We start from the raw sequence: 23362 nt of genomic DNA, 5'->3' as shown, positions 1-23362 counted from the left end.
ACTAATAATAATACATTTTCATAATTACTCTGAACTCTATAACTATAGCCCAAGTTATTTCTGCATGGCACACAGTATACAACTTTATTCAATGAGCATTTCAAATCTAAGGACTGACCTTGTTGCTTTGTTACTGAGGTAATCAGTCCTATTTAGATGAATGGAGCATTTCTTTGTGGAAAAAGGGCGTTTCTTCAAAGTTGTGGATGTTTCTTCAAATTTGTGGGCGTTTCACTAGGAAAAATTGTTTCTTCAAAATTTGGGAAAAATGTGGACTAATAGCTTCCCAAGTTTCGATGTTCTGGAGGGCCGGTCAGAGGTTTCGATTTGGCAGGCAGGGTGTCGTGAAGTTAGAAGTTGCACATTTCATTACACTGAACAGCATAATAACGGCAACAATGTTATGAGATGTGAGATGTGATTGGCCAGTTGTCACTTGAGTGGCAACGAGAGACATGGAGTAGTCACATGAGTGACGTCACTTGGGCAGCAACGCAGCGTGCCTTCAGCACTCTTCCTGCGCACTTCCGCCCCATTTTGCACACACATCGCTCCAACGAACTGCAGCGGCCAATGAGGCATCTATTTTCTTTTAATATATATGGTGCTACCATATAATCTGGTCCACAGTGGCCAGACACTGCGCTCCACAGAGCAGACCCAGGCTGCTTTCGCTGGCTGGTGCTTGTAGAACTATATGCTTTTCGGCTTAAAACGATGATAGCACCCGAATGGACATGGAGTGCTGTGCGTCGGCTCAAGTCTGTCCAATCAAAAACTATTACTATGGAACTATTTCTGTGGAAGTTCTGCCACAGTATATAATGGGCATAGGTCCTCCAAACCTCTTAGTCGAAAATAGCCAAACTACATTTGCCATTTTCGCTAAGGTTCAAGTGGTTTTTCGCAGAATATTGTTACTTTTTCAATGGAAGCTATATGTTTACAGTGATTGCCACCCCCCCCCCCCCCCCCTAAACAGGATATTTCAATAACACACACACACACACACACACACACACACACACACACGGCCTAATTGCCGATAAGCTGAGAGCCTGGGTGGTTTTCAGGTCAGCATAGAGTAAGTGCTGTGAAACTGGAGCACAAGTGAACTAGGAAGAAGGCATGAGGGTCTCTTCCTTGAACAATAAGACAGGTGTGGAGTGGAGTGGAGTGGGGAGAAGCAGACTGCAGGAATTGATGGAGGGATATAAGGCAGGAAGGAAGGAGTGGCAAATAGGATTAGTGATTTGAGAAGTGCACTCGTATACATTACAATTATCTTACATTTCACTTCATTTGAATATGTTCACTTTCCTCCAGACTCCACCACTGGATGAACAAGTCATTTTCTGGTTGACATTGTGCCTTTTCTGACTGCTTTTAATAGCATTAAGTTTAAGTGAAAGTACTCAATCTATAAGCCCACAGTGTTGTGCACTTGTCTTTTTGTTTGGAAAGTTTTTCTCCTATAATAACTCTCCCAAAATGGAGATGTCATGGTGTAAAGTGGTTGTGTATGTTAGTAGTATTTGATTTACTAGGGTTTTCAAAAAGTAGCCTAAATACTGGCTACTGGTTATTTGACGTTGAGGATTTTTTATTGCCAATGATTCACTTTACTGCTCCAACACATTTTAACTATATTGAAGCTCAACCTGTTAAAGAGCCACAAAAAAGCTAGATCAAAACGTGCAGTAAACAAGTGCTGCTGCAGTAAAGTGTGCAGGTTCTTTGCTTATTGCTATTCATGGTATTCCTTCCCAGCACCTGCCATGGCATGTCTTCTTCTCATGTCCATTCATTAACAGTTTGACTGTGGATCACGCTAAACCCGCCTTTTGTTTTTTATGTTCAATACACTGTTTTTTGATAACTTTTAAGACATACGGGGTTTCCGTCGGTCATCTGTGACACGTCACACGTTTGGATCACGTGACCGAAAAAACCCCAAAACACTGACGTTCGATTCTTAAGGCTTCTGGGAAACCGAGGCTCAATGCATTGCGTGTCGGCCGCTTCCTGCTTGATCTGTTTCTTGTTTATTTTTTGCATCACCGCGGTTGTGCATTTGTGATTAGGTGGGGTGGGAGCGGCCAGCTTGGGAGAGCTTTCTGTTTTGTTTTGTAATGTATGCATGGATGTATTTGTTGTAACGTTTTTGTCTACATGTATTGCTCTGTATTTGTTGTATGTTGCTGGACCCCCTCGAAAACGAGATGATACATCTCAAGGGGATATCCTTTTCTCAATAAAGGTTCATATATATATTCCCTGACTCAAACACAAACGATGGAACTATTTTCAGGTGGATTTTCATGAAATGGAGTTACAATTGCGGCACCGTGATTCTTCAAAGGTTAGTGTAAACACCGGCAGGAAACGGGAGTTAGATGTTGATTTATAACGCAGTAAATGTGTTAACAGCTGTGTGCTGATTGGGCCTGGATCTATGACCTCATGTTGATGATGTCATATTGATGTTTTCCCAAACATGTAGGGACGTTGCGGATTTGAGATTTGCAACGTTTGCGAGATTAGCATGAACTAGTCTCACGATTAAGTCTCTAATTATCTAATATAAAAAAACACTTCAAACTTAAAGCTGACAGGAATGTGCTATCTCTATCTGTGGTTATAAAACAAAAATCTAATACATTTTTACATCTTTTGAAAAGTTTGTTTTGACATATCTTTTGTTCAGATACAGTATGTGATATTTTATCCTTTGTTTTCTGCCTTTACACTTATTTTCTATTATCAATAGACACTAGTACAGGCCTATATACACATACTTGTGTACTACTATAATATGTTATTTGTTTCATCTTAATCTTCATATCAATCATGTGCTAGATCTGTAACCAGATTACTTGAAGCTAGAGTTAAAGCTACAGATTACAGATTACAACACACACACACACACACACACACACACACACACACACACACACACACACACACACACACACACACACACACACACACACACACACAAACTGACTAAACTATAGGTATTATTAAAGTAACATTATCACCCATGCTGTTGGTGGAGATTTATCCCAGCTCGCTTCCTATCATATCACTAGATGGGATTAATGGCTCCCTGAGCGTGATGTTTGAATTACTTCCTCTGTGCTACAGTAGGTGTGGAGATAAACAGTTCCAAGTATAGATCTTTGAACCAGCAATGAATCTGAAGCCCATCTGCCACACAGCTAGGAATAGTTTACTCTCCTCAACAGTGTCAATAGCCTTGCACAGCGAGCCTAGGATTGTCATTGTGACATGCTAAACTATGAGCTTCTCCTTGCATACTGTAAATATCTACTGTAACTGAGGACGCAAAATAAAAACCTCTGCAGTCTCAGAATAGTCAGTCTTGGGTGTATTTGACTTAAATAAAACAAATGGGCCTACACAGCAAAATAATATTTTCCCTCATTTTATTGGGGACTCTCCTGATGGACCCCTTAACCTCAGGCCTAGGGAAAGGTGGTCCATATAGGGAGTCTTGAACAAACATTGTTCTAGACTTCATATTGTGAGTTAAGGACAATATATTCATAATTTGATTGACAATGAAGTACTGTATAGTAGAATTGGTGTGAATTGTTCTTTCAATTAATATTAAAATGTTCCTTAATCAAAATATATTAGGCCTATAGCCTTCAAATATGCCCCCAACATATTTGAAAATATATTCAATGAATTATAGATGCTGTGTACTGTATGGAGGGAGGATTTGTAGAGAGGGGGAAACGTAATGTTGTGCTTTCACAGACATAGCACCAAGAATATTTTCTCTGAGCATATAGGTCTGCAAATATTGGCAATGCTTTTGTATGTTGTCAAATGACAGGCCCATATTCATTTTCAGCATGAGCAAAGGGATGATGTGTTGTGTGATTGTGTGTAATCAAACCTTTGCTTTGGTTCTGGTTCACAAGCGACAGGGAACAGAATGAACCCATTTCTGCTGGCCAAACTATGACAACAATATGTTTTCATTATAGTCGATCCTGAGATGTGATGTAATGTACGTGGCTTGCGTCTGAATATCTTAGAAATGAAGGCCTACCTAGCTATAGCCTATAGTAGGCTACCCATAGCCACTATACAACATTATAAATAAATAAATAATAATGAATAATGATGATAATAATAATAAGCCTATACAACATACACCATTCTAATATGATATAATATGGCCATATGATAAACTATGACAAGCCCAACTTTCCATATGCTTTAATAACTTATGAAAGGACATGCAGGCACTTGACTTATATACATTTATTATTATTGTGTTACATAATGGCAAATTTTCTATTGCAACGTTTTGGTTAGGGCAAGTTATTTTGGTTAAGGTTAAGGTTAAGGTTTCGGTCATCATGCAAATTAAGGCTATAGAATACGTTGTTATGATAACTACATTATTCTACATTATTCTGAGATCTACAGATCCTAAATGCAAACAGTATTTATTTGATTTTTATTTATTTTTGTTATTAATTTAACAGAGTATAAAAAACATATCTGTAAATGTTACACTTCCAGAGTTAAATTAACAAATTGAAGACATTTTAAAGAAGTTTGCTATATAAAGTTGGCATTCTAAAATATTGTTACAGTATACAATTCATCTATTCATCATCATTATTGTTGGTATTGTATGTTATTATGCTACTATGTTGGCTCTGTTATTTTTCTTTGTATAATTTGTAATAATGTATTCTTATTTTGTAACAAATTATTCTTGTCATAGCCTGCTGTAGTTTTTTTTTGCCAGGACCTTCAATATGAAGTAATAAATTGCTGCCCCAGAATAGCAGCCGATTAAGAGAGAGGGAGAGAGAGAGAGGGGATTATTTTGGATTAGGTCACTCCTATGTGAATTAAAACGGCGTCTCAATTGAAGGCCTATTCACCCAACCATACACTGCCGAGGAGGACGCTTAGTATAGGGCGAGGCGCGTTAAAACCCATTTTCTCATAAATCTCTCTCTCTCTCTCTCTCTACCCACCCACCCACTCCTGCTCATCTTCCTCCAACTCTCCATCTCTCGTCTGAAAGACAAGCCACATCATCAGGCTATTAAATATTTAAACAAAACACTGAAACTATATGAAAGATTAAGGGTGCATAAAAATAATTAAGGATTATCGCAATGAAAAATGCATGCTCGGTGTAACCTAGGAGTTCATGATATGAACAATACAATATTAATGGTGTGGAGTGGGAGAGTGTGTGCACTAGGCAATATATATATAGGCTCATTAAAGGGAATGTGTTTGTGTCTGGCCCCGGCATGGCTGCAAGCTACAGATACCAGATCAGCTCCCACTGTTTACAGCTCGCCACAACAAACAAAGGTAATGAAACCATGCAGCGCAATAAGTTGCGCACGTGCAGTGTTTTTGTGCGCGCGTGTCTGTTATATAAGCTATATTGAATAGATATAGCCACAGTATATATATACCGCGGTAAATCAAATATCTGAAACAGTTGCCTACACAAATAACGTTTTCATTCAGTCTTCAAAGTGAGTGTGAATAATTCTCGGATATTTTTGGCGACATTAATGTAAATTTGACAGAGGTGCAGGCTAGGAAAGTTATGAATGCAGGTCGAATATTGAAGCCAGGATATATTCAACTCTACTGAAATTAGAAAGCACCAATACCCCCAAATCACATTAGCAAATGAACAGACTCAATTTCTTCTGCATTTCTTCACCGGTCTTATAGCCTAGATATCTTTTCATGGCCTTGGCCCATTTTAAAGGAGAGATGTGCTCGTTTCTCCCGGCCGCGGACATTGATATTTTAACAGTGTTTTAATTATTGGGAGGGAGAGAATTTCCCCACATCGTCGGTTTTCAACAATGTCAGCTCTTTGTCACATTTTCAGGTCATTCCGCTATGAATGAAATACAAATGAAAGCCATCGCCATTGGAATATGGTATCAATAATTGGCGGCCTGGCCGCTGGGAGATTTGACCTCTTCTAAAGCGAAGGATTAGGGACACTATAATGAGAAAGTCATTGTGTCAACGGATTATGCAACTAGCCAATCTGTAGGTGCCACACCACCTATATATGCAGCGGCCAGCGGGCGTGTCTGTCACTCGAATATAATATGATGGACTAAAAAATGTGTAGGTTTCAAGATGTCAAACATCCGTCACAAAGACAATAGAGGACCTTTTACGCACGGTGCCGCGCGCACGGGGGATTCGCGCCCATAAGTATAGGGCAACTGCTCACACACGCACACACACACACACACGCACGCACGCACGCACGCACGGGGCGCGCTGAAGTGCTCGTTAGATTCCGGTTGACCGGGCATGTGGATCGCTGGCTGCTATGGGAGATGCGTCTCTTCTCTTCTCCATCCGTCTGCAGATGAGACGTAGATTCAGCCGCTATTAAATCCAGCCGTACCCCATGCAGGCTGCATGGCTGTGATTGAAGGGAACCATTACAATGAGTCACGGACTGCCACTGATAATGGCACAGCCTTCATCCTCATCATGACAGTATATTGAACGGAGGTGAAAAGTTAACAAAATTATCAAATAGCCGAGACCGTTCCGCGTGCTCCCTCGTGTCACTTTTACTGCTGCAGGGCTGGAGAAATAATAATAATGATACAAAAAAAAACTGCTTCCTTTGAGCGAGCTTCAGAGTTAAAAAATAACTAGCCCCAATTACATGAGCTGTAGCTTATCCTTGTTTAAACAGGTGTTTCACCCATTACAATATTAGACAATATATGTCTAATAAATTCATATGTACGTAGGCTATTCAGTTTTGTAGCTTATATACAGAAGGATATATATGCAGAGCCTCAAATGAGAAATTGTCAAATTCCAACAACTCAATGTCAAATAGTAGCCTGGCTATAGTAGGCCTTAATAATAATAATAATAATAATAAATATAAATAATGTGAGAATTAAATAGTCGCGTTGCTGTGAGTGACACTGACGGCACTTCTTTCCACGGTAGGCCTAATGGCCTATCCTCCTACCTAATGATTGAACAGGCTCCCTGGGCCCCTCATTGTTCTTCAATGGCATAATTTGGCCAGGCTATAATTTGGTCGGTTTTGTTTTGGGCTATAAACGCCGTGCAGACCATTGCATATATGCTACTTTAACAGAGTAGCGGGGAAACCCATGAACAATGTCATAATTATACCCGAGAATGAGTCACCGAGATAGACCTACATACGACAGAGCAGGGAGGTGCAACCGTACAACTGTAGCCTACAAAGCTCCCTTCCTTTTCAGCTTCAGTCCAACTGGCAGAAGAGCAGAGAGAGGAAGAGAGACACACTGAAATAGACAACATTATTGCCTCCGGGCGGCCCAAATATTTAGCCTAGTTCTACTGTTTACAAATAAAAATAAAAAAAATAATTTTCATTTTAGTTGTGCATTATCCTGAAAAATGTACACCTAAGCATTGGAATGTGATTTGCATGCAAATGTATTTCGCCTTGTCATTTGAAATATAGGGCGACGGCGTTCGGCTCTCGAGGCCAGCCAGAGCAAGGCGCTTTATTGGAGGAGAGAGCAAAGCTGTTTCTAATTAGGCTAACCTGCGGATAGCAACAACAGCGTGGTCGATGCGAACGGGAGGGGAAAACTCCCCTCTGTTTTTGTGCATACATTTATGCTAATATGCCTGTGCCTCATCGAGTCGTTTTGCGGGAGAAATGATAGTCGCATTAACCCTTCAACTCTTATTTCATGGCTGCCTCGTTAAGAAGCTTGTGGATTTAATTACTGACGATGGAGGCTGGGAAAGGTACGAGGCCCCGTGTCTCTCCGCACACCCCAACTTAACATCTCTCTCTACATCTCGCTAATTTGTCGAGTATAATTCACAGTCATTAATAAGGCGAATTATGTAATTTTTTAAAAGAGGACTCGGGCGTGATGGGGTGACGTTACGCAATAATATACCAATAATATCTTTGTACCTTTAAAACAAAGCCACATTTAGACAAAGACTAATTACAACGTTGGACTTAAATGATTCAAATTAGCCCTACATGGTGGTTAGTAGGCTAGCTGCTATGCTATGCACCATTTTCATATAGGCCTACTGTAATTTTACCCTTTTGGAAATTATTGGGAGAAATTGACAGACACACACACACACACACACACACACACACACACACACACACACACACACACACACCAAAAACGTTTTAATTTATTTTATTTTATACATTTATTCTATTCTGTGATTATAATAATATAATATGTCTTTTTTTAGAAGACAACTTTCAAAGCAACAACTGTTAGTTATTGGGGTGGGGCTGGGGACTAATATAAACAAGAAACATGCATGTACACTAGTCCTATTATTTTTCTGTTTGTTTCTTTTCCTGTTTGTATTTCACAGAATAGATCATTTATGCAAGTAACCTTTTCTCCAGGCTTGTATTGTGTGTGTGTGTGGGGGGGCATTCACATGAATGCAGAACAGAAAGCAGTGGTAGCCTATAGGCATACCGCCAGTTTGTCCCTTAATTGAGTTTGTTTTTAAATTTAAATGAATGCGTTTATTGTGTGTGATAGACGAGAGTGTGGGCCACATAAATTGTAGACCTGGAAACCGTGCAGTTGAACAAGGAGAAAGACGATGGAGTGAGACTGCTGCTTCAGGCACTAGACCATTAAGATATATAGTCTATTTGACCTTACAATGGAGGGCCACGGAATATAAATGAGTCTTATTATTCTACTATACTATACTACATGCAGGTTCTCTGGAGTTTCCCAAACAGTGGTTCAGGACCCATTTGTGGATCACCGACCAAATAAATCCAATTTCCCCATTTAAAAACATTTCAAAAGCTCCCCCCACTTGGGGGGGGGGGGGGGGGGGGGGATTCACTGGCATACAATCTTGTAAAATGGACGATCTGAATGAATATTAATTTGGGGGTGTTTGACAGGAAAATGAGAACCACTGCTCTAGTCTGGAGCAACTCTAGGGTATGACTGGCATCTCCTTTAAGTATACCCAGACTCACCCCAGCCTGTTCCATCACATTCTATCTCCCCTCTCTTCAGGTATAATAACAGTGTTGCTGCTGGGGCTTTTTTCGTAGTCTGCTCACGCAGTCATATCGTCTCTCTCTCTTGTTTTAATCACCATTCAATAACCCCCGACGACTGTGTGAATGGCGACGTCTAATGGGCTGCTCTTTATTTGCTCTCTTAAAATTGTCTAGAGTCGATGGCAAACAACAGCGGCGCGGCCCGGCTGGAATAGAGAAATCACACACGGTGACAGTGGCGGCGAGGCAAGGGCCGCAAATTAAGTCCTCAGCCACAAGACTCCATTAAACCTTGCGATATCAATCTGCAAGTTTATTATTGCAGAGCTCCACTATAGCCCACACCACACCACCACCACCCACCACTATCCCCGCCACTGCTGTATTGCTGCAGTAGCCTACTCAATTCCGCATTATCAGAAAACACAGTCATTAAAAAGCATTTGACCTTTATGTAGCGAGTATCGAGAAATTACCTCTTCCTCCCTCCCACCTTGTTCAGGCGAATAAATCACTTCTCGGTGAATTGTAAATGCAACGAACTCCCTTTTTTGCTGTGAGTGGCGTTCGGTTCGCTCTGCCTCGACAGCGCCGGAGGAGATACCGCCGTAATTAAATGTTACATCTGCCAATTGTTTTCACGATGGGGACAATGGGAGAGGGAAGGGGAGGGGCAGGGCTGGCGAGCAGAGGAGGAAGAGATGACGGTGTGTGTGTGTGTGTGTGTGTGTGTGTGTGTGTGTGTGTGTGTGTGTGTGTGTGTGTGTGGGTGTGTGGGTGTGTGTTGGGGGGGGGGGGGGGGCTGCGGTGTGGACGGTTTGAAGAGGAGATCATGGAGGCATGGAGAGGAAGGAGAGGAGATAGGTGACAAGAGCAGGACAGAACAGGAGAGGGGAGGAGAGAAAAAGAAAGGGGAGCTAAGGCAAGGGAAGTGAGGAAGGGAAGGGCATGGAGAGAGGCAAGGAGAGGACAGAGATAGGCAGCCAGGTTCTTGGCCGCACATTGAGCAGCTCAGTGTCACCATCCTAGTCGCTATTGATCTGTGATGTCCGCATCATGTGTCCCTCAACCTGTGTGTGTGTGTGTGTGTGTGTGTGTGTGTGTGTGTGTGTGTGTGTGTGTGTGTGTGTGTGTGTGTGTGTGTGTGTGTGTGTGTGTGTGTGTGTGTGTGTGTGTGTGCTTGTGTGCGCGTGCGTGTGCTTGTGTCTGCATTAGTGCGCGTGTGAGTGCTTGTGTGACACAGACACGCGGCGTGTTAGAAGTGTAACAGGGCGTCTTAACACTTTGAAATCCCCCGTCTGCAGGCAAGCGGCTATCTGAGATATCTCAGCTTCTCACCCACACCTGGACCCAATGGAAGACAACCAAAAGACCCATGGCTGATGGCTCTGGCGTGCGCACGTGCGTGTATGAGGGACTGGGGAGAGTCAGAGAGGATGATGAAGAATATATGGTAAATGGTTTTACTTTGTGCGTTTAATTCAGACATTCAAACACAGACAGTGTAGGCAACCGTGCGACACACTGACCTGCTCATCGGGAGCAGTTAGGGTTTCATGGTTTTGCTCAAGGACATTTCAACACGAAAGCCAGGAGGAGCCAGGGATCTAACCGGAGTTCCCGAACGGCCACTCCTCATGAGCCACTTTCTACAATCTACATGCACACAGAAACACACGCATGTGCTGCTCCTTGCCTGTCACCACACTCATGTGTGGACCAGGCCAATGAAACGAGGACCGCAAGGGGAGTTGCCCTATAGTGACGTCATTGCATATCATCCTGAGAGCAATTAGCAAACTGCACAGGGGGCTGAGGGGGCACATGAAAACACCATACCACGCAGCCTCGTCTCATATCAGTAGCATGATGCTGTTTTCATTGCTTGTGTCTCTCCATTGTGTGTATGCAGAAGTCCCCCCCCCCCCCAAAGCTAATTATTATGACTAGTCCTTACCCGTTTGAATATAATGAACACCAAAATGTACAGTGTGGGACGTGGGTAATGCGATTTAATAGTATTCATGTATTTTGAGTTGGACTAACAAAATGTATATTGTTAGACATATGGAGATCTAAGGGTGGCAGTGGGGCAGTTTATTGAGTGTACAGGGTTTGATGAGGGCTCAGTTAGGGCTGGGCCTTAATTTTCGGGCCTGTTGAGAACTCTAGTTTTCGCCGGCTGTTAAGCGCAGCTACACCAATAACTTTGGGGCAGGCCCGTCTATAGAGTTTAAATGGACAGGTATCAGTCAAAATGGAGACATCGAAGAGGAAGGATGGATAGGGAAGTATCAACATATGGAATGTCAGAACAGGTAGCTCCATATATGGAGATCTAAGGGTTTGAGGTTTGAAGTCAGATGTATGAGTTGCTGGCCAATATTGATGACATCAAGGATGTCACGAGGCATGACCTTAGGGTTACTGATTGGCTTACTGAAGGGAAATGCACGATTTCATAGTAAATGCGACCTGTGGTCGCAAAAAATAAAGCAGAAATGGCAAAAATAGAATAAAGAAAACTAAATATAAAATAAAAAATGTACAAACCCTGACGTCTTTATAGGCCCATGTCAGCCCATGGCCCTTACGAATCCCTGACCCCATGTCTCTGTGTCACCCATTTGACGTTCATTTTATTTCGTGTGCAACCTATAAAATTCATCATGTCTTATATTTTATAACGTTACATAGTGGCATTTTCGTAGTGGCGACAACTTCTCTGGTGTTTTTTCCGACCTTTCCGCCATTGTTGAACAGATACGGAGGTGTCGTGCAGTGTCATAATGATGTTATTCTGTCGGTCTGAAAGGAGGAATGAAGGGGAGGTTAGGAGGGGTAAACCATGGCTTATGCGCCAGGGGTCGAGATGCATTTCCATAACAGCGATAAATTGGATTTAACGGCCAATCATGGGCAACAATAGTTGAAGACGCTGAGGGCTGTTGTCTGTCCCTCCCTACAGCGAAGATCTACAGAGGTCTGTGTGTGTGTGTGTGTGTGTGTGTGTGTGTGTGTGTGTGTGTGTGTGTGTGTGTGTGTGTGTGTGTGTGTGTGTGTGTGTGTGTGTGTGTGTGTGTGTGTGTGTGTGTGTGTGTGTGTGTGTGTGTGTGTGTGCCTAAATGGTCTTGTCTCTGCAGAGGTATGAAATCGTGGTGACCGTAAGCACCTTCTCTCCACAGCCGTGACCTGTTATCCCGTTAGTTGACGAACGCCAGGGGAGGCATAGAATGTTTGCCCGCAGGGGCATGCCAGCACAGTCCATATTATCTCCAGCTCTGGCCCTGGTGTGCTCACTCTGAGAGCTTACCCCGTAGCCCAGGATTGTGTCTGAGGCCTACAGGTGCCATAGTAGGGAAAGGATAAACAGTAAAACCCTCAGTGTTAATCTGTGAACAAATGGACCCTTTTTGGTACATTTGGTTTCATTTCTACACTCTTGAGTTAGAATAGGATAAATGAACACATGCTATTTTCCAGTCAGTTCCGTTTCTATGAATTCCCTAGCAATCGATTAAGGGTCTCAATGTGTCCATATGCACTTTGGATTAATTAACACTGACGATTGTGTACTGACTTCAGAGAAAACGGACTACACTTTATTTGGAATAGTTTTTGTTGAAATGCATCCTTGGTATGTGTAGATCAGGGTTTAGGATGTTAAAAATGAAAAATAAACCACAACATTTTAAGGGGTATATTTTTACACAGATTTAGGGATTAGCAAATTTGACTGTGTAATAATACATTGTACCAAAGTAAAGCTGGAGTACGCTGCACGCACGCACGCACGCACGCACGCACGCACGCACGCACGCACGCACGCACACACACACACACACACACACACCAACCACTGATGGTGATAACAGTGTTTCCATGTGAAAACAACACAGACACAGTATGTAAGGCAAGCAGATGCCTGTTTCCCTATTAGGCATGTTGAATAGCCTAGTGTCTTAATAATCTTTGTTTTGGTGCATGTCTCTCCCAGTGTCGAACACACACACACACACACACACACACACACACACACACACACACACACACACACACACACACAGCGCTATAGTCTTGAATCCAACCCCCCCATCCCCTCACAGAAAACAAATACACAATCAAACACTAAGCCAATTTCCTCCTCTTGCCCAGCTTACACACACACACACACGCATGCACACACACCTCTCTAATTTCCTGAGGCCGCGGTACTGGCAGGGAGTGTGTTGTAGCGCCAACTGCGCTCAGTGTTTGGGGTAATTGCTCTTGCTGCGTTAGTATGGAAATCTGTGAGTGTGTGACAGGGCTAGATAGCTTCCTCCCAATGTTGTTCTGATCCTGCCTCTAGGCCTGCAGCCAAACTATTTTATCTCCAAATGCATTAGAGTGATCTTCCAATTAGCCGACGCTCATAATACTCCCTCATTCCTGGTGGCTGCCTGCTCTGGGGCTGGGGGGGGGGGGGGGGGGGGTGCAGAGAGAGTGCGTCCATGTAAACATATACGCATGTGTCTGTGTGTTGTGTGTGCGCATGGGCTGATGGAAAGGGGAGAGTGGGTAAAGTGAAGTGGAAGGATATGGTGTGTGTGCAGGGATAGGCGTGAGGTGTGCGGGTGGGTGGGTAGATTGGTGGTGTGGTGATAGTTCTGCTTGAGAGGTGAAATGAGGTGCTTATTGTGCACGGCGTGGGGGTTGCGGCGTTAGTCCCAGGCTCCTGTTGTAAAGTTTGCTGATAAGGGGAACCCGGCCCTTGAGCCTCCATTCTCCTCGGTGTATTAGCGCTCCGTTATCGGGGGCCCAGATAAAAAAAAAAAAACGGCATGCCATTTGCCTTCGGTGGAATTAAGCCCTCCGCCTCTGCCTCTCCCTCCAACACCCTCCACCTCCTCCCCTCGTCTTCCTTGACTAGCCGGGCAGGCTGCGATTAACCCCCGACACTGTCCAATATCCTCGGCAGACTCCTGCCCGCAGATTAGCCGCTATTAGTTATGACCAACTAAATTAACCACCGCCTGCTTCCCTGAGAGAGAGAGAGAGAGAGAGAGAGAGAGAGGAGAGAGAGAGGAGAGAGAGAGAGGGGGGGGGGGGGGGTGGGGGGGAGGGAGAGGGAGAGATGGAGTGAAGGGGACAGGGAGAGAAATGGAATTGGCGGTGTATGGCACGAGGAGGAGGGAGTAAGAGAGAGAGAGAGAGAGAGTGAGAGAGAGAGAGAGGCCAAGTGCTGTGAGCAGTGTGTATACACTCTGAAGTGGCTCACCATATCATACACTCGGGGAGTATGTATTGCATGTGAGCGCGCTGCAATGTGCGAGAACAGAGACACTCTGATATAATATAATCGATGATATAGCGTATGCATGTAGGCCTTTTGCCAAGCAATCAGCCCCGTTTCATACCGATGAATTATAGTATTTCTATGAAAATAGAAGTATTCATATGATTTGAAAACCGAATGGGAAATGTAATCTCGATCCCAAACAACTTATTGTGCTGTTCCCCGAATTGGGTCAGCCAAACAAGGTTTGTCAAAAATCATAGTGCACCCAACCCGGCAAGCGCGGGTGCACACAAACCTATTGCATGCATATGCTCTCAATGGCACGCACGCACGCACGCACGCACGCACGCACACTCAATTATTAGCACATCATTTGCACACACTATGGTACTTCAATTATTTGTCCAATGTCATTAATGTTAATAGTATCACAAAATGAGGAGGAGAAAAAAATCGAATCACTATGTTAGTGAACAGAGCTGATCATTATGATAATTGTGGCCTCCTTTCAGCCGGATCGGTGCACCTGAACGGCGTATCAGACAAGAACAAATACATTTTCCTACAGCGTCCACTGTGTCACTCTGGCTGGTGGCACCTATTTGTGCTATGAGCTACGGGTGTAAAGCAGGTGGCATGTTCAACAATGTTTTTATACTCCCTGTAGCACTTTTCACAAAGACATCAATCAGAGGAAGTCAAACAAACGCGCACCTACGTGTGCACAAAAAAAATGTGATTTGGGTATTGTTGAATGGAATGATTTAATAAGACTGTAAGTAAGGCTGGGTGTTCTATTTAACTAATGTGTACACTATCTTCCTATTATCCAGTCTGAGTTTAATCAAGGATATAGCTAGACTATAAACACAATAATCTTAAATACTGTTTTACAAAGGTGTTATTTTAACTGAATATTGAACATAAATATAAAAAGTCACCATGCTTTGCTTTTATGGCAATTCTGTACAATTAAGAGTTCATTTCAGTGCTGTTTTAAAAAATAAAATAAAAAATAAAATCAGGTTAGCCTCGAATAGGTGGAATCGGTTCCTTTTCTTTCTTTGGTTCTTTCTGTCCTTCAGTGTCTGTGTTCATCTCTCTCTCGTTCCTTTGCCGTAGGTTTGTTGTGCTGGTTGATACGCCTGTTCACTCTTGACAGAAGGTCACAACAAAACAATGTGACTGACACACAATATGAACGTTACGGGTGTACATGCACATGCTTGCTTCACGCACACACGCACGCACACACACGCGCGCGCACGCACGCGCGCGCGCACGCACGCACGCACGCACGCACGCACGCACGCACGCACGCACGCACGCACGCACGCACGCACGCACACGCACACACACACACCTGCTCAGTCAGAGCTAGAACCATATTAAGCCATCACATCTGGGCTGCACTGACAAGAGATATGGCAGGGCGATGCACGGCAGTGTGCGGTGAGAGCTGCACAACCACGCCTCGGGAAATGCTCTCTTTCTCTGCTCCTCTTCTTTCTTTGCTCTCACATTGCCGCTGATGTCTGCTCACTAAGCCTGATTCAGACTTTGTCGTATACAATGGAGTATACATTAACCACGTAAACCCTTTAGACTTGGCAAACGGGACCTGAGTTGGCTCTGTACTTGGTCCGCTTTTTTCCGTACACCAAATGTCTTCGCCGTTATGTGCTTGTTGTAGATCTGCAATGTTTGGCTAATGTTTCCCCCAGAATATGGATGCTATGGTTCAAGTGATTAAGCGTTGAATTATTGAAGTATGTATTGAAGCTGTTCCCGATATAAAGAAGCCAAAATGTTATTGTTATAATTTAACATTTGTCTTCAAATTAGTTTGATCTTGAATAATGTCGAACATGACAGGTGAATTTATATAGAAGGAAACAAAAAAGCAATGTTTCATTGTTCAATAACTATTACTAGAACCCAAATGAAAAATGGATACACAATTTGAATGACGCAACATTTCTATTTAAATAGCGATACCAACTTGAATTTCCCATATTTCTATCGAAAAAGAGCTACACAATTTGAATTACACATTTCTATTGCTATTTTTTTTAAACAATCCTTAAAATTAATGTCTGTATTTTGACCATTTAAACATGCAGCATGCATTTAATTGGGGAAAAAGGGAAATGTATTATATTATAGTATTTAATGGAAATTATGTGAATTTATTGTGTGCATGTATGGGGGTAGGGTAATTGTTTTGCTTTTATTCTTACTTTTATTGGTTGATGCTGATCCTGTTATGGACTAATTAATTCATCACAGCAATTGTGTGTAAGTGTGTCAAATTACCCAGTGTATTCACTGAGATAAACAACCCAAAAAAACTTCTTGCATGATCCATAATCTCACCTCATTGTACTCAAACATAGCCTACTGTACTGTTGAATCTTTATTCACGAGCACAGCACTCAAAGTATAGTGTCAAACACACTCCTGTGTAACACAACAAGCTACAGTGACCGGCTGCAACAATAACACACTCAGTGCACACAGTAAAATCCTCTGTGTTAATTTGACATGGGGTGCAAAATGGATTGGCCCATTTTTTACATTCTCAGAGTTAAATTAACTCTGAGCATTTTCCCAGTGCGCTCTACTTTGCATGGCAGCAACGTTGCTGCAGTGACTGTGACAATGTCTAGGAGTGCTGTGCACAAGCTTTCCAACGTATTGACTTCTTGTGGAGTTCTCCTGCTCAGGGAGATTACCCGGTGACAGTTTTTAGTTTCCCGACTCTGTCTTCTCTTTTCTTTTGTGCCACAGCTGTCAGTCAGAAGTCTGGGGTATTGGGTGACACTATTTGAAAAACAGTAACCGGCGATTTAATGGGGAACTAGTGGGTCTTTAGAGAACAAGAGGACATGGCACGGTTGTTAGCCTCCGCCGTGTAAAGCCATGACAGGAGAGAGCACAGCCAGTACGCTTCCTACCCCCACCTCCCTGCTACAATAGGAAAAAAACCTGTTTATCTTCACGTACAATTAAGAGTGTGAAATTCGAACATGGCGCATTAACTAAGAGACCCCGCTTTTGTTACAAAGGAAACAAAGCCTGGGGAGAGAAAAGACGGAACGGGATGGGGGGAGAGAGAGAGGGAGAGAGAGAGAGACAGAGAGAGAGAGGAGAGAGAGGAGAGAGAGAGAGAGAGAGAGAGAGAGAGAGCAAAAAAAATAGTTTTTGGTCTTAAGAGAGAATGAGAGCGAGAGAGACTGCGAGGCTTACTGATATCCAGAATAATCACATTTCCCCCAAATCAGGCTGGTTGGCATGGAGCATACTCACACACGCATATGCACGTCGGTGCGCACATGCACACACAAACGCAGAGCTTTAAGGCCGTACAAGAGGGTAAAAGAGAACAAAATGGCATTTTTTTTATGATTAGACAGCTACACATTGACACACAAACAGTTGTGATTCTGCACACGCACGCATGCACACATGCTATTCCCTGAAGCTATAGTGTATGACAACATGCCAATTCTGTCCCATGTATCCGTGTACATTCACCCCTTGTCTTGCACTGCCAGCAGAGCCCCTGGCATCACTTGCCTGCCAGACCACCCTCCTCTCACCATCCTTTCCTCCATCCACCCGTCTCTTAGTCCTATGTCCTCAGCTAGCAGTGCAGTCACAGTGAGTCAATAAGGCCTTACTTACAGCCGTAATGACACCTCACATCACCCCACTTCCACCTTAAAAGAATGAGTAATCAACAAACCAGGGGCCATTTGTCGACTGTCAGTCAAAAGCGCGACTCCGCTTGTGCTATCAGTCGTCTGCTGAGCCCCTGTTTCGTTCCTTCCCCTTCTCTAATACCAATTGAAATCGTTCAACGCGCCTTTCCTTCCGCTGCCATTATTCAAAAAGATCATAATAGTTTTCCCCGTGCCCAAAGCACAAAAAATCAATTATTTCCCCACAAAGACTTGAAAGTACTTAGCGCAGGGCTGCGAGGGAAAAGCTGTGGGTTATATCAAATTGAAACTGCACTCATTACACAGCCACACAATTAGTTACCTCTGGTCTGCCTGCCGCTCTTTAATTTCCGAGACGGCATATCTGTATTATGACAGAAACAAGCATGCAAATGCTATTGTTGGGGATTTAGAGAAATCAATAGGACGGCTGGCGAGAGGCGTTTGGTGGCGCTGTCACTCAAAATCTGCTGCGGGCAACTGATAAAGGTCTGAATTCAAATTAGCGCCAAAGCCGGCCAGTGACATCAGAAGTGACATCCGAAATAAAAGGAACGGCTCCATGATATATGTAATTATTCTCCCCACATCCGCGCTGGGTTTTTTTCCCCCTAACCCTTCTTCCCCCTCTTCTTCTTCTCTTCTCTGCCCCCCTCCCTCGTTCTCTCCCTTTCTCCTCATTGTGTGTACTTGTGTAACTGTGTTTCACATAAAGGGATTAGGAGTGTCTTAATGAGAAACTGTAATTGTTTTTTTCAGCCTCACTATGGATATGTGTGTGTGTGTGTGTGTGTGTGTGTGTGTGTGTGTGTGTGTGTGTGTGTGTGTGTGTGTGTGTGTGTGTGTGTGTGTGTGTGTGTGTGTGTGTGTGTGTGTGTGTGTGTGTGTGTGTGTGTGTGTGTGTGTGTGTGTGTGTGTGTGTGTCCGCTCGCGCTGGAAATATTTCTGAATGTGCCATGTCTAATATACAGAGTGAATACAGCAGTGAAATAATAATTTTAATATGAGAGGAGGGAAGGTCTGAATGCAGGAAAATAACTATGGTATGATGAAATACCATTTCCCTACAATAATAAGCCCAGAACTGATACTGAACAATTGGAATATGACCAGTCTCCGGTTCAGTCTTTCTCAGATACCAAATCCTTAACATTCATTCTCAGCAACTAACGTTTTCCCCAGATAAAGTATAATCTCTACCACACAAACTGAACAAAGATTTATCCATCCATCCATCTTCAACCGCTTATCCATAGTCGGGTCGTGGGGGCAACAGCTCCACCAGAGTGTTCCAGACGTCCCTCTCCAGAGCAACATTAGTGACTTCCTCCTGGTGACTTCCTCCTGGGGGATCCCGAGACGTTCCAAGGCCAGTGAGTCGATGGGTTTCCTCCAACTGCGCCTTGGTCTGCCCCGGGGTCCCAGTGGGACGTGCCTCGAGGACCTCCCTATAGGGCTAGGGAGACGCCCGAGACCAGATGCCCGAACCACCTAAGCTGGCTCCTTTCCAGGCGAAGAAGCAGCGACTCTACTCTGAGTCTCTCTCGTGTGACTGAACTTCTCGCCCTATCTCTAAGGGAGATGCCAGCCACCCGTCGAAGAAAACTCATTTCGGCCGCTTGTATTCGCAACCTTATTCTTTCGGTCATGACCCACACTTCATGACCATTGATGAGAGTAGGAACGAAGATTGCTCGGTAGACGGAGAGCTTTGCCAGAGATTTATGCCAACACTTACACTGTTACATATATTGGGACTGATCTATCAATATTTGTCGTATTATGCATGTGGACATTTTGGATAGCTTTAAAATGGACAATATGTGGCTGTCTGTGCATGCCTGTTTCTTTTTTGGGCTTGGAGTAAGTGAAGGGTGAAGGGTAGATAAAGAAAGGAGGATTGTTAACATGCTTCCTGCCATTGCCGTAGATCTGCGTTAATTAATAAATACCACACTAGATCTACGGAAATTGGTCTTTATAGTGTTTTGATTGATTGATTGAAAAATGTATTAACAGTTTGCAGAATTACAGTACATTTCAAGCACAAACTCAATACAAAGGCTGTTAACTGTGAGTGGACGACCCAATTAAGCATTACACTTGTTTCCAATAGGGTCCACAATGTTCAATTCTTCAAAAACATTTAGAGACGTACAAATAGACACTTCTATATAGACAAAGGACAGAACAGGAATTCATCATAGATGAATGATTTATGATCGATCAAGTCGTAATGCTACTCACATTGGCATTGGGTTGCAAGCTGATGTCAAAAACACTGGAGCATGACCACTCTATCTGTTATGTTCAATCGCCTTTATCCCTAGTTCCTTGTCCCAGGCGGCATTTTTGGTCAAAACAAGGTTTATTCCACAGCCCATAGCCGATGCTGTGATGGTCACGAATCGCGATGAGGCTTTCTTGCCGCCGATCGCGGGACCGGGAGTGGATGCGACAACACACACAGTGCAGTAGTAGTAACATTTGTAACATCTGGTCGTGGGTTTTGGCTCTACAAAATAAGGGTTGAACAGGGGCAAATTCTGTCGTGAATTACATCAAATGTATTTATTAACATAATCCTGCCCAGACCCCAGGAGGGAAGTGTTGCGACGGAGGAGTGAAATCGCCTCATGCGCTTTTGAGCAACTTAATGCAAGTGGATGGGAGGAGAAGTCCGGTGCCGTCTCTATCAATATATACTCTAAGCTTGTTGCTCTATAGGGGGACAATCGACCGGCAGCAGCATCATCATTAGCTTAACTAGTTTTGAATGTTTTATAAGCTCCTAAAGATTTAGAAAGTTAGAGAGATAGAAAGTTTGTCTAATTTTGAGCAGAAAAAGGTCTAATCAGCACCACATCCATTCATTTAAGCCATATTGTATACTACTACCTTATGCCCTTTAACATTGCCCTGGCATGGCCAGACTAATATCTGTGGCAGATTTGTATGGTTTGCATATGGGCGTATCGGTCGGATTGGCGGTTCTGGACATCAACCTATCCGACCTGCCATTTTGTTTCAAAATAAAAAATCAGGGCTGACACGGCTGACTCCAGAGGATTAGCGCTGACCTGCCCGGGAATTTGACGTTTGTTTGTGCCCACCAAAACGTGACACTGACAACACCAACTGCCTTTCCCCCCAAAACTATACATTTCCAGGCCTGATAGCTGATACTACTACTCATAAAAGACCATCTTCCTAGGCCTTTCACAGTTAGTCATAAAAGAGTGAAACAGCTCTTTTGAGAACTATGTCCCAGTCTGTAGAATCTGCCACCCACCAGGATTCCCCTGGGTGCACACACATAGTAACAGGATTGCCTGAGAAGGCAAAGAGGCTGCCTTCCCCCAACAGGTGTGCGCATGATTGTTCTTTAAAGAATAATGTTAGTTGCATATCTCCCCTTCCTTCAAACCTGCACACCCATTGCATAGGCTACAGAGTACACACGGTTGCACTGCCCTCTCCTTGAAGGAGCAGTTCACCCCCCAAAATTACTTACCATGAACTTCTTGATTTTCTTGTTTTTGTCGCATCCCTGAGCCAATGATTTGACGACCCGGTCATTGGTCAGTCTCCTACTGAGCCGGTCATCAAATTATTGGCACAGGGATGCGACAAATCACGAATTCAAGGCTTAGTAATTTTGTGGGTGAACTATAAGGACTATAAGCACAACATTTCTCCCACATCTGGGTTGGCTATGGGAATATTTCATTGGCCTGGTCTATCACACCATGTCACCGTCACTCCCACTCGATAGATCGACGAGCTGAGTATGTTGTCACCTTGTCTTACACCATTACTTTTTCCCAGTCAATCTGTGGCGTTTTGGGGAATCCAACTGGTGCTCAGCCCTCACTTCAGCGTCAATTCTGTCATTCATTTTCTGACTCTGTGACTGTGAAAAGCGACATTCAAATACTGCATTTAAAGTATCTATAAGTAATAATATATCAAAATATAATTGAATTGCTTTTTTTGTTTGTTTGTTTTTGAGTGGTGTAAACCACTCCTACGACTGGCTTTGTTAGTCTGTGCTCAAAAAATGAGCATGGTTGCTATGTTCACCCAGTTCACCCGGGTGTGATTTAATTACGTCAGACATGATTTCATTACGTCAGACAGGCTATATAAGACCTTACACCACTCAGTTCACACGGGTGTGATTTTTAGTATTCAGACAGCCATTAATGGGTTGATGCTCCCCCCCCCCCAAAAAAAATGTAGTCTCTGTGACACCTCTAGGGGCTGCAGTCTGCATTCAAAGATTTTCCTAAATTAGAAGCTTTGTCATTGGTCCAACGTTTTCTGCCTGCAAATGACTAACCAATCAGAAAGTGGGCAGTCAAATTTAAGGCATTATTCCTCGTCCTTTCCTCATCATTCCTCAAGTGTTTCTTTCAAAATTAGCCTGAAAAAACATCTATCAGGAGACCACAATGGGAGGTAAATGTAAATTCCCATCGAAAAGAGATGCCATTCACTGTCGCCATTTTTCCTTTTTCTCCTTCGTACATTTGTACATACAGTATGAATAGTGTTTATAGATGACATTACGGCATTATTGTGTTAATCTTTTATGCTATGCTGATGAATTGAATACAATGGAAACAAGCCCCCCATGGACTTTTTATCTTGTTTTATCCTTTTAACCATAATGGAGAGACGGCGAGATCCGGTAGCGACCAACGGCCAGGTCTTGACTAGTTTCTTATTGGTCGCGACCAGGTCGTTATTTTCTTCGACCTGGTGCCGACCCATTATAGTCGTCACAGCTAGTTGTTAAATGGTCGCGACCAGTTGTTTTCTGGTCTCGACCAGGTCGACCAGTTGCGACTAGGTTTCGACCAGGTCGTTATTGTCAGCTACTGTAGGTGTTTGGTCGACCAGGTCGGAACTAGTTTATAGGTCGGTGGAGAGGTTTTAGTGCTTTTACGCCGGGGAGTGGATTTTGGCCCACTGTTCGCCCGAAGAAATGTCTTACTTGTACTGTAAATGCTGCACTTACTCATATGGGGTGGCCACTGAGGCAGTAGCAACAGCTTTGTGTGTTTGTGTGTACCCCATAGCAATGATTTGATTGGCTGAGTAATGCGGGTACAGTGTACCCCATAGCGGTGATTTGATTGGCTGAGCACGGTACTCCTATAGTGGCCTATAGCCAGCTTTCTGTCTGTGTGTACCACGGAATCGAGGATAAAAAGTGAGGACGGCAATTGTGATTGTGCGGAATGTGATGATGATAAGAGC

The 23362-nt window shown here is 43.4% G+C and overlaps 1 long non-coding RNA gene across 1 annotated transcript in view; it reads left to right on the top strand.

The window, feature by feature from the left end:
- Nucleotides 1-7668: 7668 nt before the first annotated feature.
- Nucleotides 7669-23362, top strand: part of LOC306931709 — a 70972-nt gene continuing 55278 nt past the window's right edge. The window contains exons 1-2 of the long non-coding RNA XR_013791042.1: nt 7669-7824; nt 10396-10544. This is a non-coding gene — a long non-coding RNA (uncharacterized lncRNA). The remainder of the gene's footprint in view (nt 7825-10395; nt 10545-23362) is intronic.

This window comes from Electrona antarctica (genome assembly GCF_951216825.1).
Source record: "Electrona antarctica genome assembly, chromosome: 10".
Classification (NCBI taxonomy): Eukaryota; Metazoa; Chordata; class Actinopteri; order Myctophiformes; family Myctophidae; genus Electrona; species Electrona antarctica.
Note: the sequence above shows the minus strand (reverse complement) of the source record. Positions and strands in the feature narration are given on the sequence as shown.